Here is a 15,241-nt window from a genome sequence, read left to right as displayed (position 1 = left end):
TCAATTAGAGATAGGAACCATGTATTGGATTATGACCAGTCAGCATAATTGTTTCGGGTACTTGATTCGCGAACACATGCAGGAAATTATGACTAAGGATACTATATTGCCATATGGGAGGTTAATCACTAGAATTCTTCATGCCTATGACATTTGCATTCCACCCAATGAAGAATCTATTCAAAATGATCGATATAACATAATAAATAAAAACCTGCTAAAAAAACTTAGGTGCACTTTTAGCAATGGCATATGGGTTAGGCAGCCTAGAAGAACGGATCCAATTCCTACATCAATAGAACAACCCGAAACACCAATTCTTATGGGAAATGAATCTCCTCCTCCTAGTCCCTTTGGAGCAGCACCTTCAGCTCCTGTTTCCTCCTCTGAAGATATCATTATGGCGGAGCTATCTCAGATCAAATCACAGCAAGAACAAATTCAGAATCAACAAGTTGAAATTTTGAAGACACTACGACAGATGAATGAAAAAATAGATATCATGTATCAGCACTGTGGATTACCTCCTAAGGATTAAATTGATGTATCTTTTTATTCTGTTCTGTTTGCTGTTAAAAAACAAGTTCATGTTTGTCATCGATTGTACGATAACTGCTCTTTCCTTTAGATAACTACTGTCTTAATCTGCATAGATGATGATGTCTTTTGGACAAACTATTTCTGAAAATTTGAATGAAGAACTTTGATAAATGCTAAACCTTTTTCTATGATCATCAATTAGCTGGCTTGTCTCTTTTTGTTGATGACAAAGGGGGAGAAAAGTGATGACTTGTATCATTCTTAATAGCATGCCAAAATATGAATTGCAAAATCCTTGAAAATATCTTAAGATTGATTGATATTGAATGCATGTCTAAAATGTATAATCATGCAATTCAAGTTGAAAATCTTTATCTCTTGTCATAGTAAAATTTGTCTCTTATCTTTCGACTTGAAAAAGATTTTCATCAAAGTTTCGCATTTACATTATGCTTAATGAGAATAACGATAAGTTCTACGGTTAGAGCTTATAGGTTTATACTTGAATTCAATGATGAAATTCAAGTGTTTTATCTTCTCATAATATGGCATATAGATAGGGGGAGTTACGTTTAACTCCGTCATCAATTGATTGTCATCATCAAAAAGGGGGAGATTGTTGAATCTCGGATTTTGATGATAAAATCAATTGATGGGTTATTTGATCTAATCCATATTATTGAGTTAAGTGTGCAGGATTAACTACGATAATCAGAAAACATAAAGCAAGGATACCGGAGTCGAGCTCGATGGACGTTTAAGAGACCGAAGAATCATCGGAGATGCTGCCGGAACCGTCCGAGAAGAAATCGGGAACGTGTCGGAAGTTCGCCGAAGAAATCGTCGGAGGCTCGCGGAGATCACCAAGAAGGCTCGGCTACTCGTTAAAGTCATCACAAAGATTGGGAGCTTGCAGGGAGTCCGTCGGAAGAAGTTCGTCGGAAAGCTCGCCGGAACAAGACTCGACGTTCGCGGTTAAAAAACTTGCTTAGGATGTTTTTTTTATGTAGTTCACCTGTAATTAGGATTAGGATTAAGAGATAATCCTATATCCTGGTTAGGGGCCAACTGGGCCCAAAGTCAAGTTTGGTTTGGGCGAAAAATAAGCCAAACCAATGAATCGGAAAGCCAGGCGGTGGAACCGCCTGGCTGGGCGGTGACACCTCCTTGGCTGGGCGGTTGCACCGCCCAGCACCCGAGCGCTGGGCGGTGGCACCGCCTGGCTGGGCGGTGGAACCGCCAGCACCGGGAACCCTAAAAGAATTCAAATTTTGGAGCCCAAAATTTGAATCCTCTTGAGGCCTATAAATACCCCTCAAATCTCAGCTGAGGTAACAACTTTTGAGAAGCATTTTGATTGAGAGAAAAGTCTTAGAAAGTCTTAGCAAGTCTTGTTTTCAATTTGCTAGAGAGTTCTCCTCCTTCTTTCTTATTGAAAATTTGTGAGAGGTTGAGCTGCTTGTAAAAGGTTGTAAGAGGGGTGTTTACCCTTCCATTTCAAGAGACTTGCTAGTGGAAGGTGGGAGCCTCATCGAAGAGGGGCCTCGCAAGTGGAGTAGGTCATTTGACCGAACCACTCTAAAAATCGGCGTAATCTCTGGTTTGCTTTTTATTATTGTCATTTACATTACTGCAAATCTTCTTACTGCTTTAGTTCCTTATTACTCTTGCTGCGCAACTTTAAGAATACGCCTTCAAGTTAAATTTCTCAAGTTCCGTTCTTAACGTACGAAAGATTTTATTAAAATCGAAGTTTTAATCCGCTGCACTAATTCACCCCCCCCTCTTAGTGCCGCTCCGATCCTAACAGATTCGTCTTTTGGCAACTTCTTCTTGCGTTCAAAGTAAGTAGTTCCATTCTTTTTATTCTTTAATTTTTGTTTCATGAACTTTTTAAATTTATTAGTGAGGAGTTTATGTTCACCATCACTTAAGCTTATGCTCGAGTGGTCTTCAATTGTTCTAAGTTCAAAACCCTTCCTGTTCTTTGGAAAGTGGTTCTTATGTTCGTCAAGTGCCACATTGGTCATTTCGTAGGTCATTAAAGACTCAATTAGTTCTTCAATTGGAAAATAGTTCAAATCTTTTGATTCTTTTATTGCCGTTACTTTCGAATTCCAATTTTTAGTAAGAGATCTTAAAATTTTATTAACGAGTTCAAAATTCGAAAAGCTTTTATCAAATGCTTTTAGACTATTGACGACATCCGTAAAACGGGTGTATATGTCTCCAATAGTCTCTCTTGGTTCCATACAAAACATCTCAAAATCGTGCATCAAAAAATTTATTTTAGAATCTTTTACACTATTTGTGCCTTCTTGTGTGATTTCGAGAATATGCCAAATATCGAAAGTTGTTTCGCACATAGAAACCCGATTAAATTCGTTTTTGTCTAAAGTGCAAAATACGGCATTTATAGCCTTTGCATTTAGAGAAAACATCTTCTTCTCTAAATCATTCCAATTGTTCATTGGAAGAGAAGACATTTCAAATCCGTTTTCGACTATATGTTATAAATCAAGATTCCATGAAAGCAAGAAAACTCTCATTCGAGTTTTCCAATAAGTGTAGTCCGTCCCATTGAAAAAGATAGGACGAATGAGAGAGTGACCCTCTTGAAAGTTGAAAAGAGTCATTTCTATTTGGGTGTTAAACTAAATAAGAAAATCGTGGCTCTAATACCAATTGTTAGGATCAAATGGTCGGCACTAAGAGGGGGGGGGGGGGGTGAATTAGTGCAGCAGTGAAATCACATCAACTTTAAAAAGTTTCGTACGATAAAACCGTTTACGTTGAAAACTGATTTCGGAAACTTAATTTGAAGGCGTACGTAAACGTATTGAAGGCAGTAAGCTATTAAAGAGGTTTGCAGTATGTAAATGGCAAGAATAAAATGCAACCCAGAGAACACGACAGTTTTAGAGTGGTTTGGTCAACGTGATCTACATCCACTTTCGGCTTCCTCCTCCAACGAGGTCACCGGCGTCCACTAGAGGCCTTCCTTCAATAGGCGAAGGTCAATCACCTTTTACACTCCTCTTCTCCTTTTACCGGGTTTAGGTGATAACCCTTACAAGCACTCACACTCCTCTTACAGAAATCTAAGTATAAGCTAGAGGAGAGAATTCATTTAAGATCATAATAGCGTTTTCTCACTTTTAATCTCTCTATGCTTGTGTGCTTTAACCAGGGATGAGAGTGTTAGGATCGAGAGCACTAAGAAGGGGGGGGGGGGTGAATTAGTGCAGCGGAAATCTTTCAGCAATTAAAAACGAAAGCTGCGTTCGTTCGATAAAAACTATTTTGATGTAAAAGCCAATTCTAAGATTACTTATGATTAAGTGCAGTTTACGTCTAAACACAGTTTGCGTCTAAGCGCAGTTTGCAGTTTGCGTCTAAATGCAGATTGCATCTAAGCGCAGTTTGCATCTAAGCACAGTTTGCGTCTAAGCTCAGATTGCGTCTAAGCGCAGTTTGCGTCTAAGCGCAGTTTACGTCTAAACTCAGATTGCGTCTAATCGCAGTTTGCGTTTAAGCGCAGTTTGCGTCTAAGCGCAGATTTACGTCTAAACACAATTTTACGTCTAAACGTAGTTTTACGTCTAAACGCAGTTTGCGTCTAAACGTAATTTTACGTCTAAACGTAGTTTTACGTTTAAAAGTAGTTTACGTCTAAAACACAGTTTTACGTCTAAACACAGTTTGTGCAGTTTACATCTAAACACAGTTTTAAAGGGATCTGAACTTAGAAACTTCGTTCGTAAAAGCGTAGAAGACAGTTTTGCAGAATCAAAACGTAAACGTAAACTGTAATGTATGAAAACACCGATTTACGTCTGAATGCAGATACGGAAAGATCAGCACTTAGAAACTTGTTCGTAAAGGCGCAGAGAGCAATAGCTATGTAGGAGGTTTGCAGTAATGATAAAGTGCTCAAAATAAACGCAAACCAGAGATTTAGAGTGGTTCGGTCAGTCTTGACCTACTCCACTTTTGGCTTCCTCCACCGACGAGGTCACCGACGTCAACTAAAAGCCTTCCTTCAATAGACGAAGGCCAACTACCCTCTTACAGATTCACTCCTTTTGACGGGCTTAGGAGACAACCCTTACAGAAGTTTTCACTCCTCTCTTTACAACTCAAACTTGAAGAATAGAAAGAGGAGAACTAGCAGTTTTGAGCTCTAAGAAACACAAAAAGATAGCAAGATTTCGAGTGTGTGTTCTGTTCTTTCAGTGCTGAATGGGTGGGGTATTTATAGGCCCCAACCAAGTTCAAATTTGGAGCTCAAAACGATCAAATCCCGGAATTCCGGGATCAGGCGGTTGCACCTCCTGACTGGAGAGGTTGCACCGCCTGGCAGAGCTCGAAGACTGAGCCCAGGTGGTGCCACCTCTTGACTGAGGCGGTTGCACCTCTCTGCCAGAGCTCGAAGACCGAGCTCAGGCGGTGCCACCTCTCTGTCAGGGAGGTTGCACCGCCCAGTCTAGCTCGAAGACTGAGCTCAGGCGGTGCCACCTCCTGGCTGGGGCGGTTGCACCGCCCAGTCTCGCTGGGAGGCTTAGCCCAGGCGGTGCCACCTCCTGGCCTAGGCGGTTGCACCTCCTGGTGCAATCAGGGTCCGAATGGTTAGCTCCATTCGGCCCAATTTCAGTCTTTCAGGGGCCCAATTGCCCCAAGATTAAGCTAATGGGATCACCTCCCATTTTCCAACTTAATCAATGTGCTAACTACGATTAGATCTAAGACAATTTCTGCAGCTTTGCTTCGGTGCGTCAATCGCTTCTTCCGGCGAGTTTCCGGCGAACTTCCGTCGATCATCCGATGAACCCTCGGTGATGCTCCTGCGGACTTCCGGCAAACTCCTGGACTTTGCGACGATCCACTTGGCGAGTTCCGACGAGCCTCGCTTGGCAAGCTTCTGGACTTCTCGGATCTGTTCTCGCAGAACCTCCGACGACCGTCCGAACTTCCGTCGAACTCTCGAACTCCCAACGTGATCATGAACTTGACTCCGGCGCAACTCCTGCTGCTTGTCTTTCTTCCATCGTAGTTAATCCTGCACACTCAAAACAAAAACTTCGATCGAGACAATTAATCCTAAGCAATTAACCAAGTTGTCCGGCATGTCATTGGTCCCTCGACGCTTCGTCCGATTCTTCGGCGCATCGTCCTTTCCTGCAGCCTATTCCCCAATCGGCCAGTTGACTCTGCAACTCCGATATCCTTGGCACAATACCCGCTCTTCTTGGCCCGATGCCCGAGTCCACGGCCCGAAGCCTTTTGTCGATACGTCGACCGATCCATCGGCCCGACGTCCAATCTTCTGACATGTTCCTCCGGCACAACATGATTTTCCTGCTCTAATTGTCTCATCCTGATCAAAGCATCCTGCGTCACTCAAAACGCAGATTAAATCATAAACATATATCAAGTAGTTTCATCATCAAAATACGAGATTCAACAATCTCCCCCTTTTTGATGATGACAACCACTTGATGACGGAGTTAAACTTAACTCCCATAGTTTAAACAAACTCCCCCTATCAATATGCCATATTGATAGAAACTCTTAGATTCAAAAATCTAAGCAACATGTCATCATAAACGGAGTTAACCTTAACTCCCAGAGTTTAAACAAACTCCCCCTATCAATATGCCATATTGATAGAAACTCTTGGATTCAAAAATCCAAGCAACATGTCATCATAAACTTATGCATAACATGTCATTTCATCAACATACTTCTCCCCCTATGTCATCAACAAAAAGGAGAAGTACCACAATCAAGTGTTTGTGATGTAAGTTTTAACTCATTGCATGAAAAACATAATATGTATTGTTACCATCATGCAAGTTTGCTATTATTAAATGGTAAGATATCAATATGTAAAATTGCGATTCAATTTCTTGATATCTTAACATGATATGACATTCATAGCACCTATTCATATGAATGCTGCTTTTGATATCTCATCATAATATGGCATTCATGACATCTATTCATATTCTTCAAATATGGCACTCATAGTATCAATTTATATATTTCTCCCCCTTTGTCATCAACAACAAGGAGAACGATATAAGCAAAATATAAGTGCGATGCCATAAGTTGGTTCATGTCATTTTGCAACAGTGAGTGATAGGATACCAATTAGGTAAACATCTCGAGGAAAACATGACATGGAGATAGCTTTTATTGCTTCTTCCTTTTTATTTGTTATCTTTTTACATGAAGGAGGAAAGCCATATGTGAAGTTCAAATTGATAAGATATTCAAGCACACTTCATTTTTGCAAGGATTAAGATATGTAAGTGAGTCAAATCCTTGTATGTAAAAATATCTTCCTTTTATAAGAGGGAATCATCAAATATGTTTCTCGAAAAATATTTTTCACATGATAAGTGCATTTGCTAGATGATTCCATATGTCAAAAATCAATGATGTGAATTAAACTTGATATGACATATGCTTGTTAAATTCGGAAGAGGATAATGTATCAAGAAATTCCAATTGTTAGGATCAAGAAAATCCGAAAATGAAATTTGACACTTTCATACATTCGGACAGGGTTTTACTGAGATATTCAATTACAATTATGAAGGTAAAACATGCTTATTATCATGGAAATTTTTGTATTCAAGCACATAATTTCCAACATGTAATCATGGCAAGTAATTGTGTAAGATCATTATGGCAATCAAGTGATTTGATCATTTAATCAAAAAAGTCCGAAAAATAATTTTAACAGGTTTAATCATTCGGACAGATTTTTGCCATAGATTTTCAAATATAATCATGAAGATAAGGTATGCTCATCATCATGGTAGTATGATAGCAAGTTTACCATATTCAAGCTAGCAAAAAATTTCTACATTTTAAGGCCCGCAAGCTAGCAATTTTGAGATGTTCAAGAAAGCAACTCTTGCTTCTTGAAATATAAGTTTTGCTAGATGTGCAAGTTAACTTTTTGCTTCTTGAGATAGGCAAGATAGCATTCCTTGGTGATGTTCAATATAGCTAAGTTCTACATCATGCAAGCTAGTGAATCTTATAACATTTTAGAACATGCATAATCACCAAAGCATCATAAATTTTAATGATGTGCAAAATTACAAATTTTGCATGATTGCATTTGTGTGTCTTGAGATTTGCAAGATAGCACTTCTTGGTGATGTTCAAGATAGCAATTTCTTCTCTTTTGAGAAGTGCAATTTTTGCTTTCTTCTTGAATTGTGCAAGCTAGCTATCTCCCCTTTTGTCATTGTCAAAAAGAAGGGAAAAACCCTTTACATCAATTTTTTAAAATCATGACAAAGGTTAGTATCAATCTCATTTGTGCATCATTATATTTTCAAATTAAAACATGCACATTTTCAAAACATATAAACTCATTATTATATGCATGATTCCAAATCATCAATATTTCAAATCATCATAGTCTTAATTTGTCACATTGCATCCTACCATGCATGATCGAAACTTCTCATTTGCATACATCAAAATAAATTCATGAATATCTCATGCATTCATATCATCACTTGAGGCATATTGAAAAGAAATAATTGGGTGATGAGATAAATATTTTATGAATACACGGAATATCATAAGTGTTTCATGTATTCGTATTATTACATGAAGCATATTATCTTTTTTAAGATTCATAACATGAATAACGTTATTACTATTTCATCAAAATCAATTTTGAGATTCACACAATATCATGAAATCATTAATCTCGATAAGATGGGAAAAGCATTTTCTTTTTAAGTGATTCTTTTAACACATAAAAAAAAACTCATTCATAATTCAAGTGATTTACAAGATATCATAAATGAATTTATCACTTGTATTTCATCAAAATCGAGAACTCTAGAGATAGAAAATGATTGAAGCATTTAACATGATTGAAGCATGTTTCATATTTAAAGTGTATCTTATGTCGTAAATACGAATCAAGCATTTGTCAAATCTGAAATCATCCTCAAAATTACATTCAATAAATTCATGTATGACAAGCATAGATTTATTGAAAGATCAATAAGATAGAGGATTACATTTCAAGTGTTCATCAATTGTAGTATTTCATCATATGGCATGATATCGACATGTAAAGCTGTGAAGCAAGATTTTGATATCATTTCATGATGTACACATTTCGAATATTTAAGTGTAGCATTGCATCACATGGTAAGATATCAGCTCGTACGATGCAAATTTTTGTTTGATATCTTGATACAGGGCATATAGCAATGATAGCAATCATATATTACATGGTGATGCAAGTATGGCCTAATCATAGCAATGATAGCAATCATATATTTCTTAGTGATGCAAGTATGGCCTAATCATAGCATCAGTGATAGCAACCATATCAACATCAATGATATTGCACATATCAACATCAGTAATAGCAACCATATCATCATTAGTGATAGCAAACATATCAGCATCAATGATAGCAACCATATCAACATCAGTGATAGCAAACATATCAATTCATATTTTTGCATTTACATTATTAAATTATTAAAAATGTAATTTTCAAGAAAATTTAAAGAAAAAGAAAAATGCATCATGAAGAACATCATGTAATTTCGAAGTAAATTAAAGGCATTTTGATTACCTTAGCGTCGAAAGGCGTAAAGGCGTAGTTTGCCACCTTACCTTTGTTGATTTTCTCCTCGTCTTCGGAGGAGCTCGATCCATCCCAGTTTTTGTTCTTCTTCTTGCGTTCAAAGCAAGTAGTTCCGTTCTTTTTACTTTTTAATTTTTATTTCATTTGTAGTTTAAGTTCACCATCACTTGAGCTTAAGCTCGAGTGGTCTTCAAATGTTCTATGTCCCAAATCCTTCCTGTTCTTTGGAAGGTGGTTCTCAAGTTCTTCACGTGCATTGCACGTCATTTCATATGTGATCAATGAACCAATTAGTTCTTCAAGTGGAAATTGGTTCAAGTTTTTTGATTCTTGAATAGCAGTTACTTTTGAATCCCAAGTTTTAGAAAGTGAGCGCAAAACTTTGTTAACGAGTTCAAAATCCGAAAAGCTTTTACCAAGTGATTTTAAACCATTGACGACATCTGTAAAATGGGTGTACATGTCAACAACGGTTTCGCTTGGTTTCATATGAAAAAGCTCGAAATCATGCAGTAAAATATTAACTTTCGAGTCTTTGACTCTACTAGTTCCCTCGTGCGTGATTTCAGGAGTGCGCCAAATATCGAAAGTCGTTTCGCACAAAGAAACCCGATTAAACTCATTTTTGTCCAAAGCGCAAAATAAGGCATTCATAGCCTTTGCGTTTAAAGAAAAATACTTCTTCTCTAAATCCGACCATTCGTTCATCGGTTTAGAGGGAAGTTGAAAACCGTTTTCAACGATATTCCATAAATCTAGATTTAGAGAAATCAAGAAAACTCTCATTCGAGTTTTCCAGCAAGTGTAGTCCAATCCGTTAAAGAACAGTGGACGAAAGACCGAAAAGCCCTCTTGAAGAGCCATTTCTCTCGGGTGTAAATCCGAAATGAGAAATACCCCGCTCTGATACCAATTGTTAGGATCGAGAGAACTAAGAGGGGGGGGGGGTGAATTAGTGCAGCGGAAATCTTTCAGCGATTAAAAACGAAAGCTGCGTTCGTTCGATAAAAACTATTTTGATGCAAAAGCCAATTCTAAGATTACTTATGATTAAGTGCAGTTTACGTCTAAACACAGTTTGCGTCTAAATGCAGATTGCGTCTAAGCGCAGTTTGCATCTAAGCGCAGTTTGCGTCTAAGCTCAGATTGCGTCTAAGCGCAGTTTGCGTCTAAGCGCAGTTTACGTCTAAACTCAGATTGCATCTAAGCGCAGTTTGCGTTTAAGCGCAGTTTGCGTCTAAGCGCAGATTTACGTCTAAACACAGTTTTACGTCTAAACGTAGTTTTACGTTTAAAAGTAGTTTACGTCTAAAACACAGTTTTACGTCTAAACACAGTTTGTGCAGTTTACATCTAAATGCTGTTTTAAAGGGATCTGAACTTAGAAACTTTGTTCGTAAAAGCGCAGAAGACAGTTTTGCAGAATCAAAACGTAAACGTAAACTGTAATGTATGAAAACACCGATTTACGTCTGAATGCAGATTCGGAAAGATCAGCACTTAGAAACTTGTTCGTAAAGGCGCAGAGAGCAGTAGCTATGTAGGAGGTTTGCAGTAATGATAAAGTGCTCAAAATAAACGCAAACCAGAGATTTAGAGTGGTTCGGTCAGTCTTGACCTACTCCACTTTTGGCTTCCTCTACCAACGAGGTCACCGACGTCAACTAGAAGCCTTCCTTCAATAGGCGAAGGCCAACTACCCTCTTACAGATTCACTCCTTTTGACGGGCTTAGGAGACAACCCTTACAGAAGTTTTCACTCCTCTCTTTACAACTCAAACTTGAAGAATAGAAAGAGGAGAACTAGCAGTTTTGAGCTCTAAGAAACACAGAAAGATAGCAATATTTCGAGTGTGTGTTCTGTTCTTTCAGTGCTGAATGGGTGGGGTATTTATAGGCCCCAACCCAATTCAAATTTGGAGCTCAAAACGATCAAATCCCGGAATTCCGGGATCAGGCGGTTGCACCTCTTGACTGGAGAGGTTGCACCGCCTGGCAGAGCTCGAAGACTGAGCCCAGGTGGTGCCACCTCTTGACTGAGGCGGTTGCACCTCTCTGCCAGAGCTCGAAGACCGAGCTCAGGCGGTGCCACCTCTCTGTCAGGGAGGTTGCACCGCCCAGTCTAGCTCGAAGACTGAGCTCAGGCGGTGCCACCTCCTGGCTGGGGCGGTTGCACCGCCCAGTCTCGCTGGGAGGCTTAGCCCAGGCGGTGCCACCTCCTGGCCTAGGCGGTTGCACCTCCTGGTGCAATCAGGGTCCGAATGGTTAGCTCCATTCAGCCCAATTTCAGTCTTTGCCCAATTGCCCCAAGATTAAGCTAATGGGATCACCTCCCATTTTCCAACTTAATCAATGTGCTAACTATGATTAGATCTAAGACAATTTCTGCAGCGTTGCTTCGGTGCGTCAATCGCTTCTTCCGGCGAGTTTCCGGCGAACTTCCGTCTATCATCCTATGAACCCTCGGTGATGCTCCTGCGGACTTCCGGCAAACTCCTAGACTTTGCGACGATCCACTTGGCGAGTTCCGACGAGCTACGCTTGGCAAGCTTCTGGACTTCTCGGATCTGTTCTCGCAGAACCTCTGACGACCGTCCGAACTTCCGTCGAACTCTCGAACTCCCAACGTGATCATGAACTTGACTCCGGCGCAACTCCTGCTGCTTGTCTTTCTTCCATCGTAGTTAATCCTGCACACTCAAAACAAAAACTTCGATCGAGACAATTCATCCTAAGCAATTAACCAAGTTGTCCGGCATGTCATTGGTCCCTCGACGCTTCGTCTGATTCTTCGGCACATCGTCGTTTCCTGCAGCCTATTGCCCAATCGGCCAGTTGACTCCGCAACTCCGATATCCTTGGCACAATACCCGCTCTTCTTGGCCCGATGCCCGAGTCCACGGCCCGAAGCCTTCTGTCGATACGTCGACCGATCCACCGGCCTGATGTCCAATCTTCTGACATGTTCCTCCGGCACAACATGATTTTCCTGCTCTAATTGTCTCATCCTGATCAAAGCATCCTGCGTCACTCAAAAGGCAGATTAAATCATAAACATATATCAAGTAGTTTCATCATCAAAATACGAGATTCAACAGAGAGAGGTATTTATAGGCTTCAAGTTGATTCAAACTTGGAGCCGAAAAGTTTCCCATCCTGGGTTCCCCGGGCATAGGCGGTACTATCGCTTGCGTTGGGCGGTACCACTGCCTAGTGTCAGTCGACGCTGACACTATCCTGGGTGGTACCACCGCCTAGGTCTAGCGGTATCACTGCCTAGGGGACAGTGCTGGGCGGTACCACTACCCAAATTGGCGGTACCACCGCCTGGCACCTTGCCAGGGGTAGTGCCACCGCCTGACACAGTCTTGAAGACTGTGCCCCGATAGTGAGACTTCTTGGGGCACTCTTTCGGCCTTTTATTGGGCCCAACACAGTTCTTACATGGGCCTAGTTAGCCCCTAATTGGGTTGGCCTAAATCTAAGCCCAATTATATGCTAACTACGAAATTATAAGACATTTGCTAAGCAAAACAAGTCCCTATGTCTATTCTTCCGGTGAACTTCCGACAAACTCCTGGACTTCACGATGATCTTCTTGGTGAGTTTCGACGAGCTTCTCTGGCAAGCTCCGAGACTTCTCGGTTGGTTCTACCAAAACTTCCGACGAACGTCCGAACATCCGACGAACTCTCGAACTCTCAACGTTATCTCGATCTTGACTCCGGGACTTCATTTTGCTTCATGCCTTACTATCGTAGTTAATCCTGCACATGTAGAAACACACTTCGATTTAGACAATTAATACTAAGCATTAATCAAGTTGTCCGGCATGTCATTGGTCCCTCGACGCTTCATCCGACTCCTCAGCATATCGTTCTCTCTTACGGCCTATTGCCCAATCGGCCAGTTGACTCTGCAACTCCGATATCCTTGGCGCAATATCCACTCTTCTTGGCCCGATGCCTGAATCCACGGCCTGAAGCCTTTTATCGATACGTCTACCGATCCACCGGCCCGACGTCCAATCTTCTGACATGTTCCTTCGGCCCAACATGATTTTTTCTGCTTTAATTGTCTCATCCTGATCGAAGCATCCTGCGTCACTCAAAACGTAGATTAAAACATAAACACATATCGATTGGTTTTATCATCAAAATCCGAGATTCAACAGTATCAACCTGGTTGCGGCGAGGGAAGAAGATGTGTCGAGGGAGAAGAGGGAGAAGGTGCTCGAAGAAGAGGGAAAATCGGGAGAACCTCGACGCTTTCCGATCCAACACCGCCTTGCCTCGACTATCCCGATCCAGGAGGTTACAGAGAGGCGACGACTCGGCTTCTTCTTCACCATGTTCTTCGCCGAAGGCCGGAGACACATACAGCCTTCGCGCATTCTTCACCAAAGGCCAGAGACGCTTACGACCTTCGACGTGTTCATCGAATGCCGCAGATGAGGAGAAGACCGCATTCTTCTCCTCATATGACGCGACGAGAAGAAAAGGAGGCGACGTCGCCGAGGCAGCATACGCCACCTTTTTTTAATTTTCAATAATTTTAATATTTTTATTATATATATATATATATATATACCGTAACGTACTTCTACCCTGCTGTGAACATTAGTACGGTATAAAATTATGAACCTTGCTGTGAACATATTTCTACCCTCAAGCAAAGAGTTAGAAAGTATACACATTTCATATTTATAGTTATAAGGTTTATATTATTATGCAAATTTATTGAGACATAACATTCCAGTTGCTTTTTGGTAAATGATACACCTGCCCTTAAAATTGAAGTATTTTATTTTCCTTAGCATAAATAGTCCAATTATATGTCTATTATTATATTGTTGCTATCATTTTGTAGATTGGCGATGAGCTTGCTGATATTTATGATTATGTGGCCCCTTGTTTTCCACCAAGGTTTGTACAGTTAATGCAGTTGCTACTTCTAGCTCTGTCTTCTAAATATGTATTGTTTTGTGCTACTAATTATTGCTTTCCCAAAATCATTGGAACATTTTGTTCATTAAAATTGTTACCCTATTATGGGGATTCTATTAGTGTTTCTCACAATGGATACAATTTAGAAAAGCATTGTTTAGAGTGATAATTTAAATAAGTCATCTAGTTCTAATTAATTGTTGGTCTCAATCCTAGATGAGAAAGATGGAGGGTTGTGTTAGGTCATTGATAACCAACGTAAAATTATATCAGATCTCATGAACATGGATCTCAATCGATTTTAGTATAGAGCTAGGTTGTCATTCGGAAATGACTATTAGGAAAGGGTCGGCACTAAGAGGAGGGGGGGTGAATTAGTGCAGCGATAAAATCACGTCTTCAAAAACTTTCATACGATAGAATCTATTCCGATGAAAACCGATTTCGGAAACTTAACTTTGAAAGCGTACGTTTATGAAGTGAATGTAGTAGACAAGTAAAGATTCAGTTTGCAATATGTAAATGACAGGAAGTAAATGCAAACCAGAGAACACGCTAATTTTATAGTGGTTCAGTCGTTGTGACCTACATCCACTCCGCCGATTCCTTCTCCGTCGAGGCCACCGGCATCCACTATCGATCTTCCTTTAATAGGCGAAGATCAACTTTCTTCTTACACCCCTCTTCTCTTTTTCACAGGTTTAGGAGTCAACCTTTACAAGTACACACACTCCTCTCTAAATAGAATTCTAAGTTTAAGCTAGAGGAGGGATTTCTCAAGAGATTTCTCTAACGTTTCTTCACTTTTAAACTTTCTGTACTTGTGTGTGTTAACCAGGGATGAGAGGGGTATTTATAAACTTTAAATTGATTCAAACTTAGAGCCTAAAAAGGTCTCATCCTAGGTTTCCTGGGTACTGGTGATACCACTGCCGTTCCTAGGCGGTACTACCACCCAAGAATCCTGGTACTGGGCGGTACCACCGCTGGCAGCATTGCTGCCAACGGTACCACCACCCAGGAATCCTGGGGTGCTGTTCCCCAGGTGGTGCCACCGCCGGCCAGGGTTTCAGCACCTTGGTTGGGCCTTGAATCCGACCCAAACCAGTCCAGCTTT

The 15,241-nt window shown here is 40.5% G+C and overlaps 1 pseudogene; it reads left to right on the top strand.

Annotated features, from left to right (window-relative positions):
• The window catches only part of LOC135677491 (exocyst complex component SEC6-like), a 94,594-nt pseudogene that overhangs the window by 35,438 nt on the left and 43,915 nt on the right, over positions 1-15,241 (top strand).

This window comes from Musa acuminata, chromosome BXJ1-6 (genome assembly GCF_036884655.1).
Source record: "Musa acuminata AAA Group cultivar baxijiao chromosome BXJ1-6, Cavendish_Baxijiao_AAA, whole genome shotgun sequence".
Taxonomy (NCBI): domain Eukaryota; kingdom Viridiplantae; phylum Streptophyta; class Magnoliopsida; order Zingiberales; family Musaceae; genus Musa; species Musa acuminata.
The sequence above is the reverse complement of the archived record's forward strand: the minus strand, read 5'-3'. Positions and strand labels throughout refer to the sequence as shown.